This window comes from Culex pipiens, chromosome 2 (genome assembly GCF_016801865.2).
Source record: "Culex pipiens pallens isolate TS chromosome 2, TS_CPP_V2, whole genome shotgun sequence".
NCBI lineage: Eukaryota > Metazoa > Arthropoda > Insecta > Diptera > Culicidae > Culex > Culex pipiens.
Window position 1 is genome coordinate 167,287,577 of NC_068938.1, and position 17,541 is coordinate 167,305,117.

Genomic DNA, 17,541 nt, shown 5'->3' on the forward strand with positions numbered 1-17,541 from the left:
TCGTTAAAAGGTCCTTAATAAACAAAACAAAACGTATTTTTTTAATTTAAGACTAAACAGTAGGGTGCCCAGAAAAAGTGACCACCTGCTCCACAAGCGGAAAACGGGTTTTTGGGTTATTTTAAGCATCTGTGCAAATTTTTTTTTTTGCGTAAAAGAGGTTTTGGGTGACTCACCACACATAACCTTCGGACGCCTAGAAATGAGCAGAAACTTGCAACAGAGCCCACAAAAGACCCGGGGGTCGTTAAAGTGGATTGCTTTGCTTTTTTTTTTTTTTTTGCAAATTTTGAGCGAAATTTATTGAGATTAACCCATTGAAACCCGAGCCTAAAGTTGGCGCTGGTAGCATGTTAGGATCGAGTTTTATAGCTTTGGTATGTTCTATAAAGTTGTAGAGCATTAAATTTCCAATAAGAATCTCACTTTTTGGGAATATTTGGATGGAAGTAGCATACCCTGCAGATCAAACTGTAAGAAAATTGGGTTTACCATTCATTTTTTTCCCATATAAGCTTCACCTTCGAGTATCAATGGGTAAATGTTGACCGATTTTGCTCATATTTGGCCCAGAGTCCTAAAATAGCTCAAGGAACAATATTCAGCTTGTGGAGCGAGGTTTTGAGAAAAAGTCCCATATTCTGGGCACCCTACTAAACTGTTGCGCTAGAGTTAAGGATGGATTTTTTTAAATGTGATCCTAACATATCACGAGTTGAACAATAAAAAATAAATAAATAATCACAACATTTATACTTTAAGAGACTGTTTCCTGTTTCACAGCAATCAGCTATCCAATCATCAAAGATAGTACAGAAAAAAAGTTGATTTTTTGCCGATTTCATCATTTTCCCGTTTTTGCGCGCGGTGCGTCAAAAAACCCGGATTTTATTTTCAAAAAATCATATCTCGGAAAAAAGAAAACATAACTTCACAACTTTTTTGATATGTTATGTGAAATTCTCAGAAGAATCTGATAAACATATTTACAGACATAAGCTCTTTGGTCCCGAGACCTTCAAAAAAGCATTTTAAGTTTTCATTTGACTTTTTCAAATGGTAGGCTAGATATTTGCAACTTCTCACTATTTTTCCTTAAAAGCATATCTAATACCCTTTCGTAAGCGCCCGAGACAGCTAAAATCGGTTGATAATTTTTATGAGTTATGATTTTTTTTTTAAATGTGGTTTTTGCAAAAATCGACGAAAATGGTCATTTTTTGGACCACCCTAACACGGTGTAGGTCACCCTAATGGCAAAAATACGGGTCTAGTTATTTCGGCCAAGGAACCTCCCGAAAAAAAATTGAGCCCGATCGGAGAACTTTTTTTTCGAATCATGTTGTTTTCGTAGGGAATTGCTGTATAAATAAAAAAATTGAAAACAATCTCATTCTAAAGGGGTGCTCTTTAACTAAAAAACTATTGTTCTTTTTTTTGCTACGTTTTTCTTCGAAATTCATGTGATGTAATTTTGAGAATTTGATTAAATGAGATAATCTTCAGAACAAAAATGTTCGTCTGAAGTATAGTTATGTGTTTCAAACTCTTTTGTATTTTTCCCATTATTTTGAAAACAATTATGTTTATGACATGATTTTGTTAAAAAAAATATTTTTTTTTTTTCAAATATCAAGTATCAGTTAAGACAACTTAAACTGTGACCGAAAGACAAATTAAAATAACACTACTTACTTAAACTGTCATTCTCGTCAAAAAAAAAAAACAGTACAGAAAAGTGCTTTTCAGCATCCATGTGAGTACAGAAAAGTTCAACTTTTAAGCAATTTTATCAAAAAGTAATATTTCTCGATACTGTTTAGGAGTTTGACACTTATTTTGACGGCAATGATTTCAGTCAAGCGGGGAAACAAGCGTTTCACTGAAAAAATCAAATTCATAGAAAGTTTCAAAAATTGCAAAATAAGATGTACACGAAAAAAAAATAGTTCGCGTAAATTGAGATCTAGGGAGAAATTGTTCAACTTTCATGATGAAAAATTCAAAAATCCACAATAAATGTTAAACACTTTCTTCCTGGTTCCCGATGGCATGAAATGTGATCTCGTTTACTTGAACTCATTTTCAATTCGTTGCAAATCTTGATTTATTCAGCACTCTCCGTTTTTATTCAACTCGGTAAACCTCACTGGATAAATGTTGGACTCTGCTGAAACATTCTTCTTTGTGCAACTTTGTTGAATAAACTTCTTTGTTGTGGTTTTTAGTTTTTGAAGTTTCTATAAAAAACTAAAAGCAATATCGAAAGATTTTCCTCCTGCTGTTATTTTGCATCAATCCAGAACCATAAATCATGTATATTGCATCGATCTAATCACCCAACCGTCACCGCTCACCTGTTGTCAAACTTTTCAAAAATCTATTTGACTATCACTGTTTAGCGATATTCCAAAGAAGGAAATTTCCTACGAGTAACTCGAAACCATATGATGTTGGCTAAACCGTTTCACCAACAATCAATCTTTCTTATCTGCGGGACTCCATCAACCCCCCTCAAAGGAGAACCCACCACACACAGCTGATAACATTCCATTACTCTTCGTTTTCCCCTCGTTTTTTTCAAACATTTCGTGTGTGTTTTATTTTACCAAAAGTTGGCCGCTGGGCCATCAATCGATACATTTGCCAATATCTTCGACAGGCAGCAGCAAAATCAACAAAAAAGAACCTGACTGCTCCCCCTGCCAGGAAATTGCACAACTTGTTACTGTCAAAATTTCTGACAGCTGCTCAATGGTAGCGTATAACCTTTCGCGCCTTTCTGCCAATAATCGGGGGGGCCCCTCCCGGCATGGGGTCTAATATATTTCAGCACTTTATAAGATGTTTGTTTTATCAGCTTGAAAAAAAAAAGCTTGAAGAAATGAAGAAGTGAGTAGGAGGTTGGAAGTCTCTGCGAGAAACAGCCGAAAGGCAAAAAAAAAACAGACCAGGAGAAAGAAAGCAACACCGAGAAAAAAAGGTAAACTGCTGAAGAAATCCTCGAATCCGACGCCTCATGATAAAACATTAATAAAAAGTGAGATTTTAAAGGCATCCCAAAACAAATAACGGCCAACAGTAACGGTGGTCATTCCGGAACTCCGGAGGACCTGCTGTTGAGGGGGGTGGTGGGGAACGGGAAAACATGCCGGCCAACACGGGGTGACCTCCTCGGAGTGTGAAAAAGAAAAGAGAGTTGTTATGAAAAGTAACGAAATCTTTTTTGAAAGGCGACGTGTGCGAATCCGACTTGCCTCGGGGGCAGCAAAAGGTGCAAAAGTGAGGCGATGAAGATCCTCATCCCGATGAGGATCGCAGGGTCAGCGATGGAACATGGGGACAACGACAGCGAAGCTACACACACCTTTGAAGATCAGGGAAGGAAAAAAATGAAGGAAACGGACGCGTGCCAAATTGCCTTGAGGGTTTGAGTGGGGAGTTGGAGACTTTCTGTGGTGGTTTATTTTAGGAAATGGTCTTTCTTTAACTTCTAATTTAAGAGTAAGATCGTATCGATTAAATGAGTCCTTTTCATAACATCACTACTCGTAAGGCACGCCGGCGAATGATTTTTAACAGTGGAACGTCAAGATCTACTTGTAGATCCTCAAAACGGCACATTTCACCTGTTTCAAAACGAAGTTTTGTTCAACTTCGACTGATCTCAACGAGCCTCCGGCGCCGCGCTCCAAATAAAACAAAAACTGTCACCCGCAGTCCGACAACGGCCGGCTCCAGAAATGGCCAGGCCAACTTCTTCAACATCAACAATTACCCGATGCCGCCCCAACTCCGTTTGAGAGTGCATGCAAATCCACGGCCTTTGACAATGAAACCACTCTGACCGATTTGGAAGGCTGGCTGCCGCACCCTTCCCGCGGAGAACCGGTGATCGACGAAAGGAGATGCACTTGTGCCCCCACAACCGTCCGATCGACCCCCTGAAAAAGGAGTTTGTTTACTTTGCCGTTTTCGGGGGGAGACTACTATAATGATCTCTGCACGATTCGACCAAGAAGCGATCTCCGCCGGTGGAGTTCATTCACCATCATCCGCCGGACAAACCTGGTCAGGTCCAGATTTGGAACATTGACCGGGTTCCCCAGACGTCTACGACTGGGGTCAAGATCTGTCACTTTGTTAGGTTAGAATAAAACGTAAACAAATCTGACAGATCGTTGTTTCGATTCGATCCCACCAAGAAACAGTCAACCTAACCTCAACTTTCTAAACCCCTCTAACCTTTGTTCCAAGACCCTGAAACTGTTACGCGTGCGTCGCGTTACATTTTTGGGCTGCGTTCGCATATAAGGCGTCCACTAATGTCACCTTTTGGCAGTGGCGGCGGGCCGCACTGTGTCAGTAAGTCGTCGTGCCGCAACCAATATGGCGAAGGCTCGTCGATTTTGGCGCGCGAGGTTCTTGACTTGGAACGGGATTTGCAATATTTTTTTTATTTGACGACTTTTTGATTTTATTACCGGCTTCGGAGAAGGCTAATTCGACGTAAAGCCAGCGATGAGGCGTCCCGGGTAAGCCCATAAATCACCCCTCGTTGTCGTCGCGACTTTGAAGTCCGGAACCAGCTGTCAGAGATTATCGATTCGTGAGCGAGCCCACCTTAAATCCACGCTTAAATGAAATGAGTCAGAATAATCCCCCCGCCCCCTCTGATCATCAACTCGCCATCATGTGTCAGGGTTGAGCAGAGAGTGATTCCGGCCGAATTTATTGACTTTCGAATAAAAATTTAGCGCTTTTTAACGCACGTTTCGATACTGCGAACGCGACGCAACGCAGAGCGATGCGATGTCCGCGCATAAATTATGTGACCTCGGACGGACAGGGTAACTTTTCGGAAAACTTTTATTTTCGATGCATCCGTCATCGTTAAGGTTTGGTTGCGTAATGCATTTTGTCTGGAAAGGTATGAAAAGAACTAAAAACTAAAAACTAAAAACTAAAAACTAAAAACTAAAAACTAAAAACTAAAAACTAAAAACTAAAAACTAAAAACTAAAAACTAAAAACTAAAAACTAAAAACTAAAAACTAAAAACTAAAAACTAAAAACTAAAAACTAAAAACTAAAAACTAAAAACTAAAAACTAAAAACTAAAAACTAAAAACTAAAAACTAAAAACTAAAAACTAAAAACTAAAAACTAAAAACTAAAAACTAAAAACTAAAAACTAAAAACTAAAAACTAAAAACTAAAACTAAAAACTAAAAACTAAAAACTAAAAACTAAAAACTAAAAACTAAAAACTAAAAACTAAAAACTAAAAACTAAAAACTAAAAACTAAAAACTAAAAACTAAAAACTAAAAACTAAAAACTAAAAACTAAAAACTAAAAACTAAAACTAAAAACTAAAAACTAAAAACTAAAAACTAAAAACTAAAAACTAAACTAAAACTAAAAACTAAAAACTAAAAACTAAAAACTAAAAACTAAAAACTAAAAACTAAAAACTAAAAACTAAAAACTAAAAACTAAAAACTAAAAACTAAAAACTAAAACTAAAAACTAAAAACTAAAAACTAAAAACTAAAAACTAAAAACTAAAAACTAAAAACTAAAAACTAAAAAACTAAAAACTAAAAACTAAAAACTAAAAACTAAAAACTAAAAACTAAAAACTAAAAACTAAAAACTAAAAACTAAAAACTAAAAACTAAAAACTAAAAACTAAAAAACTAAAAACTAAAAACTAAAAACTAAAAACTAAAAACTAAAAACTAAAAACTAAAAACTAAAAACTAAAAACTAAAAACTAAAACTAAAAACTAAAAACTAAAAACTAAAAACTAAAAACTAAAAACTAAAAACTAAAAACTAAAAACTAAAAACTAAAAACTAAAAACTAAAAACTAAAAACTAAAAACTAAAAACTAAAAACTAAAAACTAAAAACTAAAAACTAAAAAAACTAAAAACTAAAAACAAAAAACAAAAAACTAAAAACTAAAAAATAAAAAATAAAAACTAAAAACTAAAAACTAAAAACTAAAAACTAAAAACTAAAAACTAAAAACTAAAAACTAAAAACTAAAAACTAAAAACTAAAAACTAAAAACTAAAAACTAAAAACTAAAAACTAAAAACTAAAAACTAAAAACTAAAAACTAAAAACTAAAAACTAAAAACTAAAAACTAAAAACTAAAACTAAAACTAAAAACTAAAAACTAAAAACTAAAAACTAAAAACTAAAAACTAAAAACTAAAAACTAAAAACTAAAAACTAAAAACTAAAAACTAAAAACTAAAAACTAAAAACTAAAAACTAAAAACTAAAAACTAAAAACTAAAAACTAAAAACTAAAAACTAAAAACTAAAAACTAAAAACTAAAAACTAAAAACTAAAACTAAAAACTAAAAACTAAAAACTAAAAACTAAAAACTAAAAACTAAAAACTAAAAACTAAAAACTAAAAACTAAAAACTAAAAACTAAAAACTAAAAACTAAAAACTAAAAACTAAAAACTAAAAACTAAAAACTAAAAACTAAAACTAAAAACTAAAAACTAAAAACTAAAAACTAAAAACTAAAAACTAAAAACTAAAAACTAAAAACTAAAAACTAAAAACTAAAAACTAAAAACTAAAAACTAAAAAACTAAAAACTAAAAACTAAAAACTAAAAACTAAAAACTAAAAACTAAAAACTAAAAACTAAAAACTAAAAACTAAAAACTAAAAACTAAAAACTAAAAACTAAAAACTAAAAACTAAAAACTAAAAACTAAAAACTAAAAACTAAAAACTAAAAACTAAAAACTAAAAACTAAAAACTAAAAACTAAAAACTAAAAACTAAAAACTAAAAACTAAAAACTAAAAACTAAAAACTAAAAACTAAAAACTAAAAACTAAAAACTAAAACTAAAAACTAAAAACTAAAAACTAAAAACTAAAAACTAAAAACTAAAAACTAAAAACTAAAAACTAAAAACTAAAAACTAAAAACTAAAAACTAAAACTAAAAACTAAAAACTAAAAACTAAAAACTAAAAACTAAAAACTAAAAACTAAAAACTAAAAACTAAAAACTAAAAACTAAAAACTAAAAACTAAAAACTAAAAACTAAAAACTAAAAACTAAAAACTAAAAACTAAAAACTAAAAACTAAAAACTAAAAACTAAAAACTAAAAAACTAAAAACTAAAAACTAAAAACTAAAAACTAAAAACTAAAAACTAAAAACTAAAAACTAAAAACTAAAAACTAAAAACTAAAAACTAAAAACTAAAAACTAAAAACTAAAAACTAAAAACTAAAAACTAAAAACTAAAAACTAAAAACTAAAAACTAAAAACTAAAAACTAAAAACTAAAAACTAAAAACTAAAAACTAAAAACTAAAAACTAAAAACTAAAAACTAAAAACTAAAAACTAAAAACTAAAAACTAAAAACTAAAAACTAAAAACTAAAAACTAAAAACTAAAAACTAAAAACTAAAAACTAAAAACTAAAAACTAAAAACTAAAAACTAAAAAACTAAAAACTAAAAACTAAAAACTAAAAACTAAAAACTAAAAACTAAAAACTAAAAACTAAAAACTAAAAACTAAAAACTAAAAACTAAAAACTAAAAACTAAAAACTAAAAACTAAAAACTAAAAACTAAAAACTAAAAACTAAAAACTAAAAACTAAAAACTAAAAACTAAAAACTAAAAACTAAAAACTAAAAACTAAAAACTAAAAACTAAAAACTAAAAACTAAAAACTAAAAACTAAAAACTAAAAACTAAAAACTAAAAACTAAAAACTAAAAACTAAAAACTAAAAACTAAAAACTAAAAACTAAAAACTAAAAACTAAAAACTAAAAACTAAAAACTAAAAACTAAAAAACACAAAAACGACAAAAACGACAAAAACGACAAAAACGACAAAAACGACAAAAACGACAAAAACGACAAAAACGACAAAAACGACAAAAACGACAAAAACGACAAAAACGACAAAAACGACAAAAACGACAAAAAATACAAAAACGACAAAAACGACAAAAACGACAAAAACGACAAAAACGACAAAAACGACAAAAACGACAAAAACGACAAAAACGACAAAAATGACAAAAATGACAAAAATGACAAAAATGACAAAAATGACAAAAATGACAAAAATGACAAAAATGACAAAAACGACAAAATCGACAAAAACGACAAAAACGACAAAAACGACAAAAACGACCAAAACAACAAAAACGACAAAAACGACAAAAACGACAAAAACGACAAAAACGACAAAAACGACAAAAACGACAAAAATGACAAAAATGACAAAAACGACAAAAACGACAAAAACGACAAAAACGACAAAAACGACAAAAACGACAAAAACGACAAAAACGACAAAAACGACAAAAACGACAAAAATGACAAAAACGACAAAAACGACAAAAACGACAAAAACGACAAAAATGACAAAAACGACAAAAACGACAAAAACGACAAAAACGACAAAAGCGACAAAAACGATAAAAACGACAAAAACGACAAAAACGACAAAAGCGACAAAAACGATAAAAACGACAAAAACGACAAAAACGACAAAAACGGCAAAATACAAATTTTGACATCAATTCGCATGTTTTTTTGAAATACACAAGCGAAAAATTGATAAAATACATAAATTCAATCAACAAAGTTGCATTGTACCTGAGAATGTGCTCCAAGACACTAATTGACTTTCTAATTGATTACAACATTGTATAAGCTACATTCAACACGAGAAATGAGTTTAACTGAAAAGAGTTGTCAACTGTCATTGGCTCGAACCAGTGAAGGTCCCTTCATCCTTTCACGTCATCCTGGAACAATCCTGTCACCAGGAATAAATCTTCCCCTTTGCAACAGTCGTAATGGTGCTGCACCGACTCCAGATTGTCTCTATAAATTTAGAGCCCTCCCTCGACTCGACTCTTGAAGAAAAATCGACTCCGCTTAAAACTCCACGCCACGTTTGTTTGTTTACATACGGAATTCCTGCCCGAAACGTCACCCGGCTCACGCTGGAACTAAATCAACCGACTTCACTCGCGAGAGACTTGCTGAAGTCCAGGTTGTCGTGAGGCCGCGCACGTCTTGCTACGAATCTCGCGCGTTTCCCCCCTGCGGGCAGGTTCGATAATAATGCTAATAAATCTTCTTAAAAGTAAATTAATGTTGAATTATATGCTCTTTATTTTATTTATTTTCGATCTTAATGCGATTCCGTGATGTTTCTTCGTCCCTTTGGGAACCTCAATTGTCTTACTGCGGGTTTCCCGTTGGAACGCCGCAAGAAACGGGGGGGAGAACCTAACCTCACAAATTAGCGTGACAACCAGCTAGATGACAAGACCGCGGCCGTAATTTATCGATCGAATCGGTGTAAATTACATCATTATCCGGTGGCACTAGGAGGTCTTAGTTGTGAACGATTCGCTGGGTTTCGGCACGGATCAATCGCTGGCGGGCGCTACCGGCGAGTTATAACTCATCGACTTAACGCACCGCTACGAAGGGTGACGACGAGATCCGTTGGAGATTATTGGGCGTCCTCGGCAGCCTACGGGTAGTGGCGCCCGCCTACGCAATCTTAGGGGACTTGGAATAGCTAGTGAGAAATGAGAGGGCAATAACCGTTTTCATGTTTTGATGATGATCACAAGTGTTGATCCAAGATCTGCAAGCAACCTCCTTCCTGCACTGATTAAAAGATCGCAATACGCCCCAACTCCAAGCTCGAATCTTTCGGGCAGGTCTCACTGAATCAACAACTCGCAACTCTGTAGCGAGTGATCTGACACGTACGTCGGCGCAGGTTGCCAATCCGAACTTTAGTGGAGCGTGGGCGACCTCCGAACGGCAGCGCGATCCCCCCACAGTATGTAAACACAGCGAAGCCACTCGAAGCTAAGCGCCCCGGGGCCATGAGTCAGAGTCCGTTAAGCCCCGCCAACGGGGGGAGGTCACACTCTTGGAAAGTAAACAAAGAAGCCGTGAAATGTGTAACAACAATAAACATTACGTGCGCAGCAGCGGTTCAAGTGCGTGACGAAAAGTTTCGGCTGAGTTCATCGGGGCGGGAGAACTTCGCACGTCAACACAAAGAACCTCAAGAACGTAGCTTACGTAACGCGGCTAAGCAAAACAAGCAGAACAGGTCCTCCCACTGTTGGATCAGCTGCTCAAGATTTCCGCGGGTTGAACCCACGACTCCGGCAAAGTTCAAACCGCGGCCGAACCTTGGTAATGAATTACAAAAAAAGCAGTCCCCACACTCTCGTAGAACTTGTCCGCGGCAGCAGCGTTCCCTCGGTGGAGCGTAGAATGGGCCCGCGGGTAGATCTTCACAACTTGGCGCAGCTGGCCGCGGCAGTATTTATGAGTGCGTGTGGGGGCGAACCTGGGGCGGTTGAAGAAAAGGTAGGGTAGATTCACATAGCAGTGTGATGATCTGAAGATCTACTTGATCAATTTAAGCCTATTATGATGCCTATTATGAGTTAATAACATACGAGTGCAATACAAAGATCTTAACATTAAGCAATCCCTAGATGATCCAGGACATCCCAACATGTCAACAAAGCAGTGTGAGAGGTTGATCCGAGGTTAAAACCGTCGACCTTTTGTCTGTTACGGTGGTAGATACACAGGTCTTAACTCCAGGGACTCCACAGATGACCTGGTACGTCGAATTCTACCATCAAAGTAGGCTACTATACTAAGAAGCTATGCGATTACGATCCGGGATCATAATCTACCGACCTCCAGCTTTTTACGGCAGTAGAGACATAGATCTTAACTCCAGAATATCTTTTCTAAAACCAAAATAGCTGAGACTTCTTTTAAGACTTCTTTAATCTTTGCGATCAAAGATCATTTGGATGCTCTAATCCAGTACTTAATCCACTAACCTACAATAACCCGCAACATTCTGAATGAATCGAAAAACCACCAACCAGCTGAGCCCGCCTGGGGGCGCGCGCGAGTGAGTGTTAGCGCGGCCAGAAAGCGACATGATAGCGTAATTTATTTCACCTCAAATACACGAATCTAGCGCTCGTTTTGAAGTTCCTCGTAGCCCAAGCCACAGGGCATCTCGTCGAAGGTGCTACTTACGCGCGCGCGCCCCTACGAGTCCTCCCCCGCAAATCTGCGCGCAACGGTTTATTCGCCTAGGGAGAGTTTTGTTACAACGCGGAGTCAACCCGGAGTAGCAGCTATAGCTGGGCGCCTTCAAGGTCACGCGCGCGTGTAGATCGGGTTTGCCCACACGCGATCTCGCGCGAGATGAGGTAGAGAGATTTTCCGGCAATTTGTCGTGTGTGTGGGGGCACCTGAGCAGGTAAGATCTGCTGTAGATCTGGGCGCGAGTCCTTGAACTTGGCTATTGTGAGGTTCTGAACTCGCGTTGGCACCGTTATAGAGTTTAATTTTCTATCATAATAACAAATACCAAGAGTTTTAACTTTAAATCTATGAAATTACTGAAATCATTCAGAGTTGTTGATGCTGATGATCTTGGCCGAACCTATGACTCACCGTTGTACCGCTAATCCATCGCCCAAAGTACTCTCCCCAAGTGAACGCATTACCGCGTAATTGATGGTTTTGAGCGACCCGCTGAACCATCTTGTACGCCGATGTTACCCAACATACCCGAAATGCCATTCTACCGCACCGTCAACGAAATGGCACAGGGTCACTCCCTGTCCAACTCCGCGAAGCCCCAATCCCAGGCGCTAACATTATCATAAATCAGCAATATAGCGTTTAATGGACTTTCAATCACTCTCACTTTGGGTTGGATAATTGCTCATCAATTATCCGGTTGCCTGGCCGAGGTTCCTTTCGCCGGCAACGGCAACGGCAGCCGATGACGATCTCTTGGCCGGGAATATAGGCTTGTCACGAACCAACAGAAGAAACCCCACCCACCTTCACCACCTTCGCGAGGTCTTCTGAGAGGTTGGGGATCGTTGCAAACGAAATCGCGGACTCTTTTGACAGATCCAAGATCTTGTGAAGAGAGAGGAGGAGGGGGCAAAAAAGGTTGCGCGGACTAACAATTCTATTAGCACGCTGTTTTGCATTTCAATCATAATTATTAGCCAGGTTATTATTAAGATAAATATATAGTCACTTATCGCCCCCTCTTGGTCTTCTTCCTGGAGCCTAAGCGGAGCCCAACTAGGGTGGACTAGAGCAGTGAAGAAGTGCTGCAAGCTTGAACTGATTTGGTTGAATTCTTCATATCATATATCAAGAATACAAGTATGGAATATAACTATTTAAAATTATTGTTTTTGGTAATCAAAGATCAAAGATACGAAGAATACCAAAAAAAACAACAAAATATTGATCTCAAAGTCTTCAAAGATTCCACAGATTTCAATGTTTCTGAAGAAACTGTGTAATATTTTGAATCTGAGGAATCTTCAGTGTCTTAAAAATCAACAATATATTCGATATCTTTAGTATTCTGTATATCTAAGGTCTTTTTATTGTTTTGAAATAGTAGAATTCCATTTTTAGTCCATCCTTCTCTATAAAATCCCTGAAATCTATAAATTCTATCAAGGTTGTTAATCGATAAAATTATCGTCGATAATATTATCATCTGACGATAACGATAATGGTTATCGTTATCGTCGGAACGATAACAATAATCTATCGTTTTCGTCGGAACGATAACGATAATCTATCGTTATCGTTATCGTTATTTCGATAATTCTATCGGCGTTAATCTTATCGCCGATAATGGACGACAACTCACTATAAAAATCTTTCTAAAATCGATTAATTCAACCATATTAAGTTAAATTTTCAATGCTTTCACTAAGAATATATATTTTAAAAATGTAGTAAGTTTCAAAGTATAAATATTTGAGTACATATTGTTCATAAATGTTCACAGAATACCTTATTTTCTCGAAAATACTATATTTTTTTTAATTTGCAATATGGGTATTAAACGATTCAAAATTTTACATGTATTTTAACAATTTCAGGGTTTTTTAAATGAAATACTCAAATTTTCACAAAATACCGTATTTTCTCGAAAATACTCAATTTTTTATGATTCACAATATGGTTATCAAACGATTCCAAATTTTGCATGTTTTTTAACAGTTTTAGAGTTTTTTTGAATAAAAAGCAGGAAAAATTCGCTTCTTTTGGTACCCTTATTGCGAATTGTAAATTTTTTAGTATTTTCGTGAAATTATGGCATTTTGTGAAAATTTGAGTATTTCATTAACAAAACTCTAAAACAGTGAAAATGCTTGCAAAATTTCGAAGCGTTTGAAACCCATATTGCAAATTATAAAAAATTTGAGTACTTTCAAAAAAGTACGGTATTTTGTGATTTTTCAACATAATTTGGTTGGTTTTAGTCAATTTTAGATATATATTAAATAAAAGTTATCGCTCGTTGTCGGCGATAAAATTATCGCCGATAGAATTATCGGAATAACGATAACGATAACGGTATATTATCGTTATCGTTCCGACGATAACAATAACCGTTATCGTTAGACGATAATATTATCGACGATAATTTTATCTATTAACAACCTTGAATTGGATGTTAGATATATGGCCAAAAACTTATTCAAATACCATCATGTTACACATCGTTGGAGAGAGAATAGAAACATATTTCCTACGAGTCTAAAAGTTCGAAGATCTGGCAACCCTGTCTTTAGTAACCAATTAAGTGATATTTAAATAATTTTTTAAAGCCGGATCTCACTTAAATGTATGTAAACTATGTCCGGATCGATCATCCGACCCATCGTTGGATAGGTAATTGAGAGACCTTCCAAACGATCACAAAAGTTTGAAGTTCTGGCTACTCTTTGTTAGTTATGATGTACTTTCCAAAGAATTAATAGTTCAGATGAAAAAAATTCCGGATAAATTTTTAGTAAGCGGTGAGCAACGCATCAACCACATAGGTGGATTATGTTAGTTTTTTATTATATTTCTTTCAAATACTTGAAACCTTCTGAATCTCAGGCAAGCAAGCTAATTGGTATTCTTTGTATCTTTAGTTAATTCGGCATTCTTTGAATCTGTGGAATATGCAAAATTTTGAATTATATGAATTATATGAAAACTCTACGATATTCTAGGTATATTTTGAATTTTTGATGCAAGGTAACGACATCCACCTCAGGTAAAAAGATAGAGATTCAAGAAACCATCAAATCTCTCAAAATTTTAATTGCAAACTTCTAAATAAAAATCTTGCCTTAAGAGGCAGTATTTGTAGATTCTGCTCGGTTTGTTCTAGAGGTCGTATCGAGGTGCTCCGATTTGGATGAAACTTTCAGGGTTTGTTTGTCTATACATGAGATGAACTCATGCCAAATATGAGCCCTCTACGACTAAAGAAGGTGGGGTAAAACGGGCATTGAAGTTTGAGGTCCAAAAAACATGAAAAATCTTAAAATTACTCGCATTTCCGTAAAACTTCATCAATTCCAACTCTCTTAGATGCATTCGAATGGTCTTTTGATGCCCTTCAAAATGTGCTATAGACATCCAGGATTGGTTTGACTTTTTCTCATAGCTTTTGCAAATTACTGTTAAAAATTGATTTTTTTAAAACCTTAATAACTTTTTGCAACAGCCTCCAACACCCATACTCCCATAGGTCAAAAGTTAGGGAATTACATGGACTATAAGCCTACGGTATTAACTTTTTGGCCAATCGCAGTTTTTCTCATAGTTTTACGATTTTTCTATAACAAACATTTTACAACGTAAGTTTTTACCCTGTAGGCCTCCATGGCGGCACTTTTTGGTCTCAATTTTGACATATTCGGAATCCTCAGGAAATTTTACATTAGATTGAAATGTTGGAATTTTGAATTTAATTATAAAAATAATTAAATAAAACATTTCTGAAAGAAAGTTAGATTTTTCAAACCCTGTGTTCAATACGTCAAATGCTGTATCAAGTAGGCAGATACCTGTTTTACCCATAATCCGACAAAATGGTAAATAAGATTTTAATTAATTCTAAATGGCATTTTTTCCAATCAAATTCAAAATTCCAACACTTCAATCTAATGTAAAATTTTCTCAGGATTCCGAATATGTCAAAATTGAGACCAAAAAGTGCCGCCATGGAGGCCTACAGGGTAAAAACTTACGTTGTAAAATGTTTGTTATAGAAAAATCGTAAAACTATGAGAAAAACTGCGATTGGCCAAAAAGTTAATACCGTAGGCTTATAGTCCATGTAATTCCCTAACTTTTGACCTATGGGAGTATGGGTGTTGGAGGCTGTTGCAAAAAGTTATTAAGGTTTTAAAAAAATCAATTTTTAACAGTAATTTGCAAAAGCTATGAGAAAAAGTCAAACCAATCCTGGATGTCTATAGCACATTTTGAAGGGCATCAAAAGACCATTCGAATGCATCTAAGAGAGTTGGAATTGATGAAGTTTTACGGAAATGCGAGTAATTTTAAGATTTTTCATGTTTTTCGGACCTCAAACTTCAATGCCCGTTTTACCCCACTTCCCTTAGTCGTAGGGGGCTCATATTTGGCATGAGTTCATCTCATGTATAGACAAACAAACCCTGAAAGTTTCATCCAGATCGGAGCACCTCGATACGACCTATTTCACATCGGTGAAAAACTCCCTCTTAAATCATCGCATCCGGCATCCCTGCCAGACTCCCAAGTACACCAATCTCAACCCACAATCTCGGTGGCTTCTCGAGTACTTCTTACGACACGCGCGCGCACGAGTCGTAGGTACTACCCACGGTAATGACGGCGCTGATGAGATGCGCCGTGGAGAAATGGTTTGCTAGCTGCTTGCTCTTCCCAACTGCGAGTGTTGATGATCACCGAGACCTAGGACTAACCGGTGGCGCTAAGGCTTTCAAGAAGGCATGCATGTCTTCACCTCTGGAGATGTGGAGGTCTCCGGGAGCAGCACGCTAATCTTGGGCTCATAAAAATGAAAATAAAAGTTATGAAAAAACGCAAGAGCTATAACTGAAGGAAGTGTTCGGTCGGACGGACTCACGGCCGGCAGGCAGCAGGCAATAAAATATATTATGACTCTATCTATAATTGGCTAATGATGACATCTATGAGTGGCGGGCTTCTCCCCCTGTTGCTGCTCGGAAGAGGAAGCAGTTGTAACTGCGCAGACCAACGTCCGGGCAGTTATTTGCGAGCATTTGTGGAGATAAAGATGTGAAAAGTGCTCGTTCGGGAGATTAAATATCATCAGTTCAGCTGGTTGTTCTGAATGGGAGTGAACGGGGCCCGCTGAATGATCACTTGCCGCGGAGAATGGAATCCGTCCATCTTTCTCTCCTGCGCAAAAGGGAGTACACCTAGTGGATGCGATTAATAACACACCGTCCGGACTCGTAACGGACTGGCGAGTGGGAATGACTGTTGCACTTTGCGTTGTCGATTGCATATGATTGAGGTAAATCGGTTGCACATGCGCAAAGTGGTGCAAGTCATTCGAGGGAAGTGTGCATTTCTTGAAATGTGGGACAACGCACCATGTCAGCTGGACGTTTTTAAGTTCTTGAGGTTGAAATTGATCGGAATCGAGTAATATCATGAACAACTTCGTAGAAAACTTGAAATCTCTGTAACCTCTTAACAAGGTGTGGGTTGTTATGTGAAAGACATTACCAATATGACAAACAACGTTACCAAAAACTCAATCTTGGTTATTTTGAGATCTGGACATTTTTTCGGTGGACTTTTTAAAGACCTGGAGGTAGAATTGACAGAAAAAGGTGAAGTAGCTAAATCTTCTCTGGGACCCTAGTTTTACCAAACGAAAGTGACTTGCCGAACTCGTCTTTCAAAAATCGATTACTCAACGGCTCCTCACCCATTAGTCACGGCAAAGTCCTCGCCAGGCCGCCGTCCATCCGTCAACAATTTATCAATCCCAGATATTTATAGAATCTCTAATCGACGCCACTCTCCTCAATCATGCCGCGACGAACTTTGGGCCATCACCGGAGAGCCATCCACCGAGTCACAAAATACATTATCGAGAGCTTCCGCGCTCGCATCGACCACCTTGGAATGACTCCCGCTTCTCGGGACAGACCATCACTTCTTCAACTCACAAGAAGTCGCGCGGGCGCGCGCACCTTCTTAGTTAATATTCATGTATTCAAATCAATTAGGCAATCGTTTACGATAATTACATATCTGGGAACACGCCTGGGTGCGACCTTCTCTCAATCTCTCAGCCGGTCCACAGAACTTCAAAGTCTCCCCTCAAGACTCTTCGAATCTTCAGCCCTGAAGGAAGTCATCCAATCTCTAACAATCTTCGACCGTTCACCGCGGGTCCAAATTGAATTGGATCTGCCGTAGAATGTGGAGAATGCCCGGACTGTGAGTCCGAGAGCGCCACTTGGAATGGCCTCAGAGAGGAAGCAGCATACAAACTATCTCTAATCGATTTATCACTGCGACACAACGCGCGCGCACGAGGAAGAGGCTCATCTTGGTGGTCGCAACAACTTAAGCT

The 17,541-nt window shown here is 36.3% G+C and overlaps 1 protein-coding gene across 4 annotated transcripts in view; it reads left to right on the forward strand.

The window, feature by feature from the left end:
- The window catches only part of LOC120429078 (serum response factor homolog), a 441,698-nt gene that overhangs the window by 51,780 nt on the left and 372,377 nt on the right, over nt 1-17,541 (forward strand). The window lies entirely within an intron of this gene.